Raw genomic sequence first — 13,655 nt, 5'->3', positions numbered from 1 at the left:
TAAAATAAAAAGTTGCAGAAATCGCATCCATATTTTCAGAGAAAAAAAGCTCAAAAGTTGCCAACATCACAACTTCAAATGAGAGAGTTTTTGTGTCAAAACAACCAAAAAGGAGGGGAAATTGTAGAAGTGCAGAGACAGCAAACACCCATCCTGCTGTGAACTACCACGGTGCAAGTAGCACGCATCCTCCGTCATTTTCAGTGCACGCACAAGGGAATGCGCATACTGTAAAAGCCCCATATAATTATAACGAGGTGCTAATTCTAAAACGCTGAACCAAGAACTAGATACATAATTCCACCACGACAGGTCTGACTGTGCCACCTCGTGTTTCAAACAAAACACGAGGTACCGTAAAAGTAAAGTAAAAAGTAAATTATCGTATCCGTTCCCGAAGGGAACTCACGACGGCCGCTAACACCCGATAAACCCCGGGTACAGTAAAGTCTTGTATAAAAGTCGCACTTGAATAGAAGCCGCAATTTTGGGCCCATCAAATCACATACTGTAAAAGCAGAAAATTTCGGTGGCGTTTTATTTCCGGTAACTTCGGTGCCGAAATTTTTACCGAAAATAAAACGCACCGAAAATGTCGGTATAGCACTAGTACACTTACCTTGAACTCGGGTTTACCGAAAATTTCCCTCCGCCGAACCGCCGATTTTGGAGAATACCGAAAATATTACACCACCGAAAATTTCTGCTTTTACAGTATACGCCTGGTTTTAGCGTTGACATACATAGAACTCAACCTCGTACATTATAATTATCTCGCCACCCATTGACCATGATGCTATATGAAGAGACAATAATGATGACGTTTCCCCCAATGACACCAATTTTATGACGCTCCATGTTACTCTATGTTACTGACGTACTAACTTTGGTCATTGGTTTGTAGAGCCCCATTCTCTAGGAGATATTATCTACATCTGCTCTGTTTCAATGTCCAGCATAAGCGAACGTGTGGATCAAGCATAACTGCTTGATTGACGCTGCCGCGGAAATGCGTATAATAATAATAATACATAGAAATACCTGTCTTGTATAGAAGCCTGCAAAATTTCACCAAGAAAGTCAAAGACTTTTATACAAGACTTTTTATGGTACTCAGTGTGAACATGTAAGTATGCCAGGGTGGTTAGTGTGAACGTGTAGTTATGCCAGGTTGGTCAGAAACAAAATAGACCAGGACATATCTGGCCATGCAATCTTATCATACAAAGAGAGCAACACTGTGAACTTGTAATATGACCGGGTAATTACTTGTAGAAACAACTAACGTTAATTAATATACTGTGACTGTACAGTCTGGGGTCAGGAATCTGTGGAATTCTTCCACGAGGTCTTCATAAATATAGACCCAGAAACCCGACGATACGGAGAAGGCTTTGAAAATACCCATCCTTGCTCTTCAATGTCCGAAGTCCAATAACGTTGTGAGAATCCATTCGAAAGTGATAATTATGATCATCAGTTACCCTTTGCTTTGCGAGAAGGAGAAACACCTTTGCATCGTCTTTACAGCAAGAATGTGCGGGGAGGTGTGTGTTGAGGAATCACGAACTTGCCGAGGCATGCTTGACGCAGATTTCGGTGGATTAGCGGAGCGTGTTATCTGCAAAATGCGTGCTTGTCCTGTTAGACACTTGTTAAATCCCTTTAATAAATCAGATTGGTCTGGCTCAACTATTGGAAGAACCTTGAGGAGGCCACAAGCAATTGCACACAGTGAATGGTCCGATTCATAGTGTGTTATGTAGCCTCCCAAATAGTTAACGTAGCTAGCCAACACTCCTCCTTTATGTCTGGAATAAACGGCATAGCGGAAGGCAGAAATCCCTGGCCTTTCCATGAGGTTCTTCTGGAGTGAGAAGGCGAACGATCCTTCTGGTATTTCCTTCACTTCTTTCTTCTCCCCGCCTAGGCGGTGCTGGGAACCTTTCGGACGTTGCGGTCTCCTCCCTTCCGTCCTGAGGATGCTCGCGGGGTGGAACCCATTAAAGCAGATACAGGCAACAGCAAGGTGAAGTACTGGTGTTGCCTACATGTATGATAGAGCACGCTCTGTCTCGGTGAGTTCCGTTTACATCTTTTCCTGGCCGGAGAGCTCGCTGCAGTCAAATCACATTCGCCTGTTGTGTCGGTCACAACCTCTTCTTTAGCAGCGTGTGATGATTGTTCCCGTCCTTCTTTTCCTTGGTCCGTCTTTGCTACGGAGCTCCGTGCCGGACACCTTGTATGTGTTGTAGACTGTTTGTTTTGACACCCGGTGGTAGATGCTGGGGAGTTAGGGTACTGGTTGGTCTGAGAATCCCTATCCTCTGCTTCGGTCTCCACGCAGAACAGTTTAGCTTCTTTCTTATTCCGTTGTTTGACGAGGTCTAGGTCTTCGGTAATCTGGTGTCCACCAACAACTTCAGTAGAGTTATGCCCTGCTGCGTTGTGCGGCTGAGACCGCTGCGTCGTGGCTGGGAGCTTGTTGGTGATGCTTTCTCGGTGACCATTGTCGCTTTCCCTTCCTGTTTCAGTTTCTGGCGGTGCCCGGCAGCCGCATCACTAACGGGTCCGAGTCTACATGCATACATGCATGTATGCCAACACATAATGACAGCGAGAAGTTAGAATAATTTGTTGCTCCACGACCATCTCCCATAAATATGGTGTCCCTGCGACTCGTGGTCACGCAGTTGACTCTCGCCCAGTGGCTGCCATTAAGCTGTGGAATGCCTTGCCCCAAGAGTTACAGTCTGCTGCAAATAGTGCACAGTTTAAATTCCTTTAGTTTAATACCAGACGATGTGTACAATCATGAACGTGTCGAATTCGACGTACTCAGGTGGGGAACTTCACATGATCGTATTATAACTCTCCATCCAAGATGTGCTGGAGCTGTTAGCCAGTTAGTTGTAGAACGTCAGTACCGTCGTCGGTCAGTGTCGTGCAATGTTATCGCATGAGCTGATTGTTTAGTAACTGGTGGTGTTAGTGGACATTATAGCGTAACTTGTAGTTCCTTGGTCTTTTTTTTCTTTTCTATAGATCGTAGCTCTGTCAAAACATGCCCTATTTCAACGATTCAAACATCTAGGTCGAAGAGAAAACTCTCTGCTCTGCGTAGGAACAATGCGCGAAGTGCCACGACCAGCGGTTCCGGAGACCACGTGTAACTAGAACTAAGTAACAGTGTGCGGAGAAATAGCATCACAATGGTGGTATCAATTGCAACTAAGTGATACAGTTCGCGACGAAACAGCATTCAATAGATGGGCGAATCAAACGGAATGGAAGACGGAGAGTTGGAAAAGTGAGAAGTAAGACAAGATGGACTAAATGTACACTGTTCAAAGACGAACACCTACATGTACATGTATAACACACTACAATTATTGCTTGAGGTTGTCAGGAGTGTCAGTAAACACTAAACAGCTTGAGAGATAATACATATTTTTATTTTGCTTGCATAGTGCTGGCTGTGTGGTGTAAAAATAGTAATAATGTAATATAGATGCTGTTAAAACAGAGAGGTTCCAGGCTGTCCAAGAGAGTGCTCAATACCGAGTGGTAGAGCTGGTTCAAACAATAGGAGGACAGAGGAAGTGTTTTTACTCAGAGTTTCACGCACTAAGCGATCATCAGAAAACAGTAATTGGAAATCTGGATCAGTATTGGTTTATAATATAAACTTTATATCCTCACAAAGCAAAGTGTAAATAGCTGCAGTGCAAAGCGTGAATGACAGCAGTGGTGAAAGGTGACAACCACTGGAGCTGGTTGTCTCTTACTTAATTAGGTGATGGCTGTAGCTGGTTTAAAGTTCCGAAGGTAGTACCTATTCTCATGGCGACACTTCGACACAAGCTCACTCCTTTTGTTGAGAGAGAGGTGCTTGGGTGCTTGCGCGATTGCCAATTTCTCTGCCAGGCACAGGTTGCACCTTTTGCTTTTGTTGCTGTAGGCCGCTGCTCTGCGGTGTACCGCCCATTGAATAGATGATAGATGCTGTTATATACTTTCAAATGTGCGAGACCACAGACACGAGCACGTGACAGAGGAGAGAAGTAAGTGACTATCAGCATACACACTGGCACAATCAGCATACACACTGGCACAATCAGCATACACACTGGCACAATCAGCAATAGCAACGAGGTGATTAGAAAATAGAGGAATCGAACTTACAATCAGCCGCAGTGCAAACATTGACACATCAGCTGCGCACACAATGCGACTCTTCCTTTGCCGTCAATCCCAGCGATCTGACTGACTGAGGCGGTGGCTGACACTAAAATAATTAGGGTGACGAATCTGTTGTTGGTTGCTCCAATTAACGCCCCTGTTGTCAGGGTATTGACTCAGCCATCGGCGCTGTCGCTGAAACTGCTGTTGACGCTGCCGCTGGAGACCATGGCATTGTGTTGTAACTGACGCTGTCGATGAATGCACATGCTCTTGGTTTAGGTTTTTGGCTTTTCCTTTGTGCTTTGCAGTTACTTGTTGTTTCTAAAGACTATGAGTACGGAGTCGTACTTAAAACACACACACACACAGTGACACACACATACACACACACAGTGACACGCACACACACACACACACACACACACACACACACACACACACACACACACACACACAGTGACACACACACACACACACACGCACTACCGTCGACATCGTCAATCCCTCCATCTCTGAATTTCCATGGGCGTCCACGTGGTCTCTTGGTGTTTGTCGTCAGGTGTTGCTGAGACCGTGTGCGACACTCCTGACTTACGTGGGTGTCCTCGACACCTCCGGTTAGTCACTGCCCGACCGCTGAATCTGGAGCCAAAGACGAACATAACGATAATTGTATATCGTTTCGCTGTGACCAGGAATATCCAGAGTAGCGTCTCTTCTCGTCAGCCTAAGGTTAACAGAGCTAGGGTAGGAAAACCCGAAAGCAATATGTCACTTTGATTATTAAAATGCTCGAATTTGTGTAGAACTACACGGACGAATTGAGGAAACGAGTGATAGCGATAGTTTCTCGGTGTTTTATTGTTTGTAAAGTTTACTCCTCGTTGTATACTTTATCTTAAAGTTAACTTTAAAAAAAGATGGGAATCAACACACGCATAACGCCGCTGGTGCTATCTTCTCGCCTGCAGGTAAAAATGACTTCTCGGCTGCAGGGAAACTCATGACTGTGTCGCCTGGCGTGGTGGTTGCAACATTTCAATAAAAGGCATTTGGAGTCAGATCACTTTATTGAATGATCTTTTATTGTTTTGTCTGGATATTTCAGTGGTAATCGGACAAGCACAGAGAGTCAAATCCTGGTTTTAAGTCTCTCATTCAATGATAATCATGTGAAAAAGGCAGAAATTGTTGTGCTAGTTGGATACCCATTATGGATTGGCTTGACACTGCCGCGGTGTACTTGAGCCGAGCCAGCTCATACGTTCATTCCGCGGAATACCCATCGACGGAGGCGTTCTACCCTTCACCCTCCGACGGCTGGGTGTGTACGGAGGGTCGTCCTGCTAGCGAATGCACATGTGCCTTTAGGCTCGGGCACGCTCGCGTTGCACCACCGCGAAATGAAAGCACGCTGGCAAATAAGATCACTGTAGTCACTTGGATAGCCTCACCATGCAGCTAGTCAACAGGGACAGACGCAGAGCTCGCTGCCGCGCAACGTGACCTATTCGCCCAGATTTATCCTAATGGATCCCGGTTTCATTTCCGAAGACGACAAATCCGACCAACACCCGATATTAAAAGCTGAACGGACCTTCGCGGACTGCCAGTCCGAAGCAAGAGAAAGGTCGGAACACTGCCCACCCACTACTAAGTTCGAACGCGATGTTGTGATGGGCAACTCAGGTCTGTTGGATTCCACAGCAGAAAGCTGTCCTGCAAAAGCTGAAAGACAACTGAGCGTGACTCAGGAGCTGAGCTCACAGTCCCCTGAACGCCAGTCAGAAGAAGATGCCAGACTCCGTGCGTACATTGCACAATTTCAGTGCCGACCAGAACGGACGTTATCACGCCATGAATCATCTCAACTGACACGGGGTGGTGAAGAGAAGCATCAAGCGAGAGAAGGCGAGCCCAGGGGAGGCGAGGAACGCTGGCAACAGCAGTTCTTTACCTTCCTAAATCCTGTTGCCGCCACATTTTATTTTGATCGACCACTTAAACAATCTATAAGAATGCATCTTTGCAAAGATTTCGAGCAGGGCATACAAGTAGTGATGGTGATACCGAAAGAAAGGTCAAACTTCTCGAACCGCATCATTACCAACGCGATTTTATAGGGTTCTGTGATTTTTGTATCCGCAGGATCTCGTGGAAAGGAGCAACGTCTGTGAAACCAGGACATTTCGGAAATTTCAATTTCACCCTTTGTGCGTCACCCTTCCTCCGTGTTACATGTGGCATCCTACTCGTTCTCCCCAAGCACGAGAAAGATCAGGCTTTCTTCGTGAAGGGCGCTAACAGGTGGTTAACAGGTTGTTCACGACTTCTGCAGATAACATGCTCTGCTAACCTGCGGAGGTCTGCGTCAGGCATGCCTCATCCAGTACGTGATTCCTCAACGCACAACAATTCCTCAACGCACAACCGGTCATGCTCTAAAGATGATGCAAAGGCGTTTCTCCTTCTCGCTAAGCAAAGGTTAGCTGATGATGCTGTTACTTTCGAATGGATTCTCACAACTTTATTGGACATTGCAGATCTGGAGAGCAAATATAGCTATTTTCAACGCCTTCTCCGTATCGTCGGCTTTCTCGGTCCATACAAAGACCTCGTAGAAGAATTCCATCGATTTCTGCCTCCAGATTGTACAGTCGATGTATATTAGTTGTTTTTTTCTGAGTAACTGGGTATTCGCATGTTCACACTGAGAATCAAATGTTGTGTGGGATTGACGACATTGTTTTTCAACCGTCTCCTGGTCGAATCCCACTGGTACAATTGTTGTAGTTTGAACCACATCAACGTCTTGTCCTCAGTATGTGACAGATATCGTAACATTCATCCAGATTGTGTCTGGTCTACTTCCTGCGTACATGTAACGTTCTGCCCAGGTTATTATTATTTTTGTTCATGCCAATGTACATGTACATGTCGCTATTCATTGAACGAGAATGTGTCAAAGGCTTGTCCTCAGTGTCGTAACGTGCATCCAAAAATGCGCCTTGCCTCCTTTCTGGTTCTGGCAGTTTCTGCGTACACGTGTGTCCAGGTTATCAATTTTATCATGCCAACATGACTACCCTTATTATGTCTATGTAGCTTATGAATGAGAATGTGTCAGTGTCTTGTCTTCAGTATGCGACAGAATGATAATAACATTCCACATTCATCCAGATGCCGTCTGGTCTAGTTTCTGCCTACCTTACGTCCGGACGGGTTCTCAATTTGTCATTCCATCGTAACTATGTACATGTATAAGTAGCTATTGATGAGAACGCAGGCATTGACAAATTTTTGAACACCGCTTAAAGAATATGTCTCTATACATTTACTTGACATTTTCTTGGCGGAGGGGTGGGGTAAGTCGTGGTACCACGATTCAAAGTCATGGTAGCACGATTGCTGAACAGGCTAGGTTTGGTACTGTCTGAATGGCGGCGAGCAAAGCAACGCAAAGTTAGGTGAGGAAATTATTAAATGAATTGTGAATACACTATTATTATTATCTCCACGGAAGCTTTTTAATAATTATTATTATTATTATTATTATTCATTCAACATCTCCTGGCTCGTCAGAAGACTGCCAATATATATGAGAAGTAGCCAACCACGGCGAACTGAATAATAAGGAGAGAAACAAAGAGAGTACTGCAAGGGGAGGCATGACGAAAATGGTGAGATTATTTAGGACGAAGAAGACTACAGTCATGTCCTCAGCTGCGAGAGAGAAGCTATAAAGAGAAAAAATTTAATGATATTGTCGGAAAACAAATTCAACTTCAAATTCATTCTGGATGTTGGATGATTGCTGTTGATTAATTGAGTTTGAATGAAAATGTATCCGCACAAGAATCCCTTAGTGATCTTGATCCTGTACTAAGCTGTTGTGAAGGGATGTAGTATATCCCGATAAGTGACGGTGGGTGCCTGCCATGCCTGTTGGGACTCCCTTGGTCAGTTGGAAGCTCTCCTATATCTCCCCGTACTATGTGAACCAGAGAGGTTAACGAGAAGATAATTATGTTAACGATCTTGCAGTATTCCGGCATATCCACACACAACATAATATATGAAGCAGTACGGCCTCAACGGATCTTATTATAACGAAGAAATGTTATCCGTTAAAACGTTAGATTTGCTTCCTCGTTATATATACATATATACATGTCTTTAAGTAGTACAATAATAATGGTTTTGTACATGTACTACTCCCTGATGGGAACGTTATAAACAGCAATAAAATTATCAATATCGTACAGCTAAAACAATTTTCTAGGAGACAAAAAGCCAATTGCGGCAAGACAAAATTGGATACTCTTCACCGCCATCATCAGGCCTCGATATATTTACTCACGAACAAGTGCTAGCGCATTCTCTTCAAGTGAATAGCAAGTAACTAGAACTAAGTAACAGTGCGGAGAAATAGCATCACAAGGGTGGTATCAATTGCAACTAAGTGATACAGTTCGCGACGAAAAAGCATTCAATAGATGAGAGCATCAAAAAGAAAGGAAGACAAAGATGTCGAGAAGTAAGAAGTGAGACAAGATGGGCTAAATAGTACACTGTACAAAGACGAACACCTAACGGGACACTACATTATTTAGGGGTGTCAGAAGTGTCAGTACACAACTTGAGAGATATCTTTATTTTGCTTGAATAAAGCTGGTTGTGTGCAGTAAAGATAGATAGCTTCGAACACAATGTGTGAGATCACAATCAGCAATAGCAATGAGGTGATTAGTAACAGAAGAATCAAACTTACAATCAGCCGCAGGGCAAACATTGACACTTGAGCTGGGCACACAATGAGACTCTTACGTTTCCGTGAATCTCAGCAATCCCACTGTCGCGGTGGCTGGCACTAAATAATTAGGCGACGAATCTGTTGTTGGTGTCTCCATTGACGCCGCCGTTGGCAAGGCATTGACTCAGCAATTCGCACTGTAGATGAACCTGCTGTTGACGCTGCCGCTGGAGACCAAGGCACTGAATCTGGAGCCGTAGGCGAACATAGCGAAATATACATGTACATGTAATTGCATAATAATTATTCGTTTCGCTGTGGCCAGGAATATCCAGAGTAGCGTCTCTGCTCGTCAGGCTAAGGTCACATGTTTTTTGTAGGGTAGGAAAGCCCCAATGCAATAATGTCACCTCGATATTAAAATGCTCGATTCTGTGTAGAATTGCACGGACGGATTGAAGAAACCAGTGGTAGTGATAGTAAGTTCTGGCTGTTTTGATCACACACATAACGCCGCTGGTGCCATTTTCTTGCGTGCAGGTCAAAATGACCTCTCTGCAAGGAAAATTCATGTTTCGAAATTTGCCCCAGTATGAGCACGAACTGTGCTGCTTGCAACGCCCAATAAAAGGCATTCGGAGTCCGATCACTTGTTTTAATGATCTTTCATTGTTTTGTCTGGATATTTCAGTGGTAGTAGGACACGCACAGACTGTCAAATCCTGATTGTAAATCTCTCATTCAATGATAAATCTTGTGAAAAAGGCAGAAATTTTTACCACCCTAAGCTTGCTGTGCTAGTGGGGTTCGCAATATGGATTGGGTTGAGTCTGCCGCGGTGTACTTGAGTCGAGCCAGCTCATACGTTCACTCGGCGGAATACCCTTCGACGGAGGCGTTGTATCCTTCACCGTCGGACAACGGGATATGTATCAATGGACATCTCGCCTTATGCTACTGCCCCTTAAAGCTCGCGCTCGTCAGCAATGCACAGCCAGAAAATAGAATACTAGTATCGGTATGCAATGTGACACTTCCAGGCGCGTGCTCGGCGATGGGCACGGGGGGGGGGGGGGGGGGGGCACGTGCACCCCCCAAAAATTTTCAATCTGGGTAATTGCAATTGTAATGTATGCAAATATGCTCTAAAATTCAAGAAAGGTTGCAAACAAATTGACTTGTCACAGAGAATGCAGTACCAATAACTTCCCAGCCACCGACGCAGCGGTCTCGGCCGCACAGCCCAGTGTGCTGGAACCGTACTTTAATGTACGGAGTGAGCGATATTGCCGAACACCTCGACCCCGGCCAACATCTGGATAAGAAAGAAGCTGAACACGTCTGCACGGAGACGGAAGCAGAGGGTAAGGATTTGGAGACCATCCAGAACCCGAACTCTCCGACATCTGCCACTGGTTGTCCAAATGAACAGGGTACACCCCACTCAAGGAGTCTAGCACCGAGCTCCGAAGCACACACGGACCAAGCAAAAGAACTCGGAAAACATCTCAACCCCAAAGAAGCTAAACAGGTCTGCGTGGAGACCGAAGCAGAGCATAGGGATTCCCAGACCATCCAGGACCCCAACTCCCCAGCATCTACCACCGGGTGTCCAAAACAAACAGTCTAAAAAACGCTCAAGGAGTCGGGCACGGAGCTCCGTAGCAAAAACGGACCAAGGAAAAGAAGGACGGGAACAATCATCACACGCTGCTAAAGAAGAGGTTGTGACCGACACAACAGGCGAATGTGATTTGACTGCAGCGAGCTCTCCGGCCAGGAAAAAATGTAAACGGAACTCACCGAGACAGAGCGTGCTCTATCATACATGTAGGCAACACCAATACTTCACCTTGCCATTGCCTGTATCTGCTTTAATGGGTTCCACCCCGGAGCATCCTCAGGACGGAAGGGAGGAGACCGCAACGTCCGAAAGGTTCCCAGCACCGCTTAGGCGGGGAGAAGAAATAAGTGGAGGAAATACAAGAAGGATCGTTCGCCTTCTCACTCCAGAAGAATCTCATGGAAAGGCCAGGGATTTCTGCCTTCGCTATGCCGTTTATTCCAGACATAAAGGAGGAGTGTTCGCTAGCTACGTTAACTATTTGGGAGGCTGCATAACACACTATGAATCGGACCATTCATGGTGGACAATTGCTTGTGGCCTCCTCAAGGTTCTTCCAATAGTTGAGCCAGACCAATCTGATTTATTAAAGGGATTTAACAAGTGTCTAACAGGACAAGCACGCATTTTGCAGATAACACGCTCCGCTAATCCACCAAGCATTCTTCTTCGGCAAGTACGTGATTCCCCAACACTGTAACAGGTTTAATCAAACTTGAAAAGTAAGAGGCCTGGTTGAGCGTGCCTCGACCAGTTATATGCAAAATGTGATAGTATACATGTGGCAATGGCGCCAATGAAGGTGCTAATAGACAGGCGTAAGACGCACGAGGTGCGAGGGAGTGTAAAGTTATAGAGAACAGGGGAAAACTGTTACATCATCCCCCTCCTATGGAGAGGAAGGAGCTTATAACCCAAATGCTCAAGTGGAATAGAGTACAATAAGCGCAAACACGTGCGAGACGAAAAAAGGCTTCGCACTGAAGTAACACAATAAGACGACTGAAACTCCATGCAAATAAAGTGTAATAAGCTCAACAAATGTGTAAGATGAAACTAGAAGTTCAACTGCAAAACTCAGCGGGCAGAAGCCAAGGTTTTGTACTTCTGAAGTGGAACAATGTCATTACCAGATTCATCCAACAAATAATGTTCAGGCTCCCAAGTGGCATCAGAGTAGCCTTGCCACTTGACTAGGTACTGAAGCTGATTCTGCCGGCGGCGGTGACTGAGAATGTTCTCCACCACATAGCGGGCATGACCATCAAGGTCCGTGATAGGCGGAGGCGTAGGCTGTCTCCTATTAGGAATAGCGTTCTTCTCGTAGGCACGGAGTGCCGACACATTAAATACCGGGTGACAGCGGCTGGTATGAGGCAACTTGAGCTTGTAGGCATTCGGGCCGACCACATGGGTTATAGGAAAGGGGCCAAACCACTTGGGGCGTAATTTATGGGATGGTCGGTCCCGAGCTTCAGGAGTCAGGAGGAAATCCCGGTAGACCATTACCAAATCTCCCACCTTCAGCTTTCCCTCGACCCTTGTCCGATCTGCATAGAAGGCCTGACGAGCTTGAGCTGCCACTAGCGCATCTTGTGAGATCTTGACCGCGTCTTGTCTTGCTTGCAACCAATCAGCTGAATCTCTGCCTCCCTGAATAGGGTTGAGGAAGTCGGGTGGCGCTCTGGGATTTAGACCGTAATTTAAGAAGAACGGTGTGTTTCCTGTAGATGATTGAGTAGCGCTGTTGATAGAAAACTCACAGAGAGGTAGGAGCATATCCCAGTTATCTTGTTTATGATTTACAAAAGCCCTCAGCACATCCTCTACTATTCTGTTTACTCGTTCAGTTAGGCCATCTGTCTGAGGGTGATTGGCAGTACTAAATGCTAGTTTCGTTCCTAAGCGATCAAACAATTCCTGAAAAAATGCTGCCGTAAATCTTGGATCACGATCACATACAATACTAGAACTCAAACCATGAAGTCGAAATACATGTTGAATATACAGATCAGCACTTCCTTTAGCGTCAATAGTAGAGGAAGTAGGTGCTAAATGTACACACTTTGTCAAGCGATCTACAAATACATATATAGCATCATGACCTGTATCGGTCCTAGGCAAACCCATGATAAAATCCATCGAGATATCTGCCCACGGCTGACTGGGCACGGAACGCGACTCTCTACTGGCTGGTGGCCCCGACGCCGGTGGCCCTGACGACTGCTCCACGGTGTTTGCTGCCATGACAGCTTGCTCCAGGGTACGTGGATGCTCACGCATGACCTGTCGCTGGATGTGCGGCACTAGACCCCTGACGAACAGCAGCGCTCTGGTGTGGTGGTCGATTTCCGGCACTTGCAGGCTGAGGCGAGTGAAAGCAGCAATGTATGCGTCCAGCGACCCGCGCTGCGCTGCGGAAATTAGTCCCATACGCGATGTTTCCTCGTTGTGCCGTGGTCCGTACACATCGCCAAGTGCCGCTTTCAGAGCAGGCCAGTCGGAAAACACTTGGTTAGCTTCCAATGCCGCTATCAACCAAAGACGAGCGTTTCCAGTCAAAAATCCTGCCGCGTAGTCGACCCTCTGTGCCGCATTTGGGAGTGCCAACGACCGTAGGGCCATGTCCATTGCAAACGTCCATTCTTTGAATGTAGCGGAATCTCCTCCAAACACAGGCGGCTCTTTCGTAAGGCGGGGTGTTGGCTCCCACGGTTCCGAGTTCGGATGTATCGTTCGGTGTCCTTGGCTAACGCGCTGAGCGGTCTTGATATCGTTTATCAGCCGAACGACGAGTACGAGGAGCGTAAGCAGAGCGACCAGAACACCTGCCAAAAGCAGAGTAGTAACCATCCTCTGCTACCAGTGTAACAGGTTTAATCAAACTTGAAAAGTAAGAGGCCTGGTTGAGCGTGCCTCGACCAGTTATATGCAAAATGTGATAGTATACATGTGGCAATGGCGCCAATGAAGGTGCTAATAGACAGGCGTAAGACGCACGAGGTGCGAGGGAGTGTAAAGTTATAGAGAACAGGGGAAAACTGTTACAAACACACACCTCCCCGCAGTCATGCTCTAAAGATGATGCAAAGG

The sequence above is a fragment of the Sycon ciliatum genome, chromosome 10 (assembly GCF_964019385.1).
Source record: "Sycon ciliatum chromosome 10, ocSycCili1.1, whole genome shotgun sequence".
NCBI lineage: Eukaryota > Metazoa > Porifera > Calcarea > Leucosolenida > Sycettidae > Sycon > Sycon ciliatum.
Note: the sequence above shows the minus strand (reverse complement) of the source record.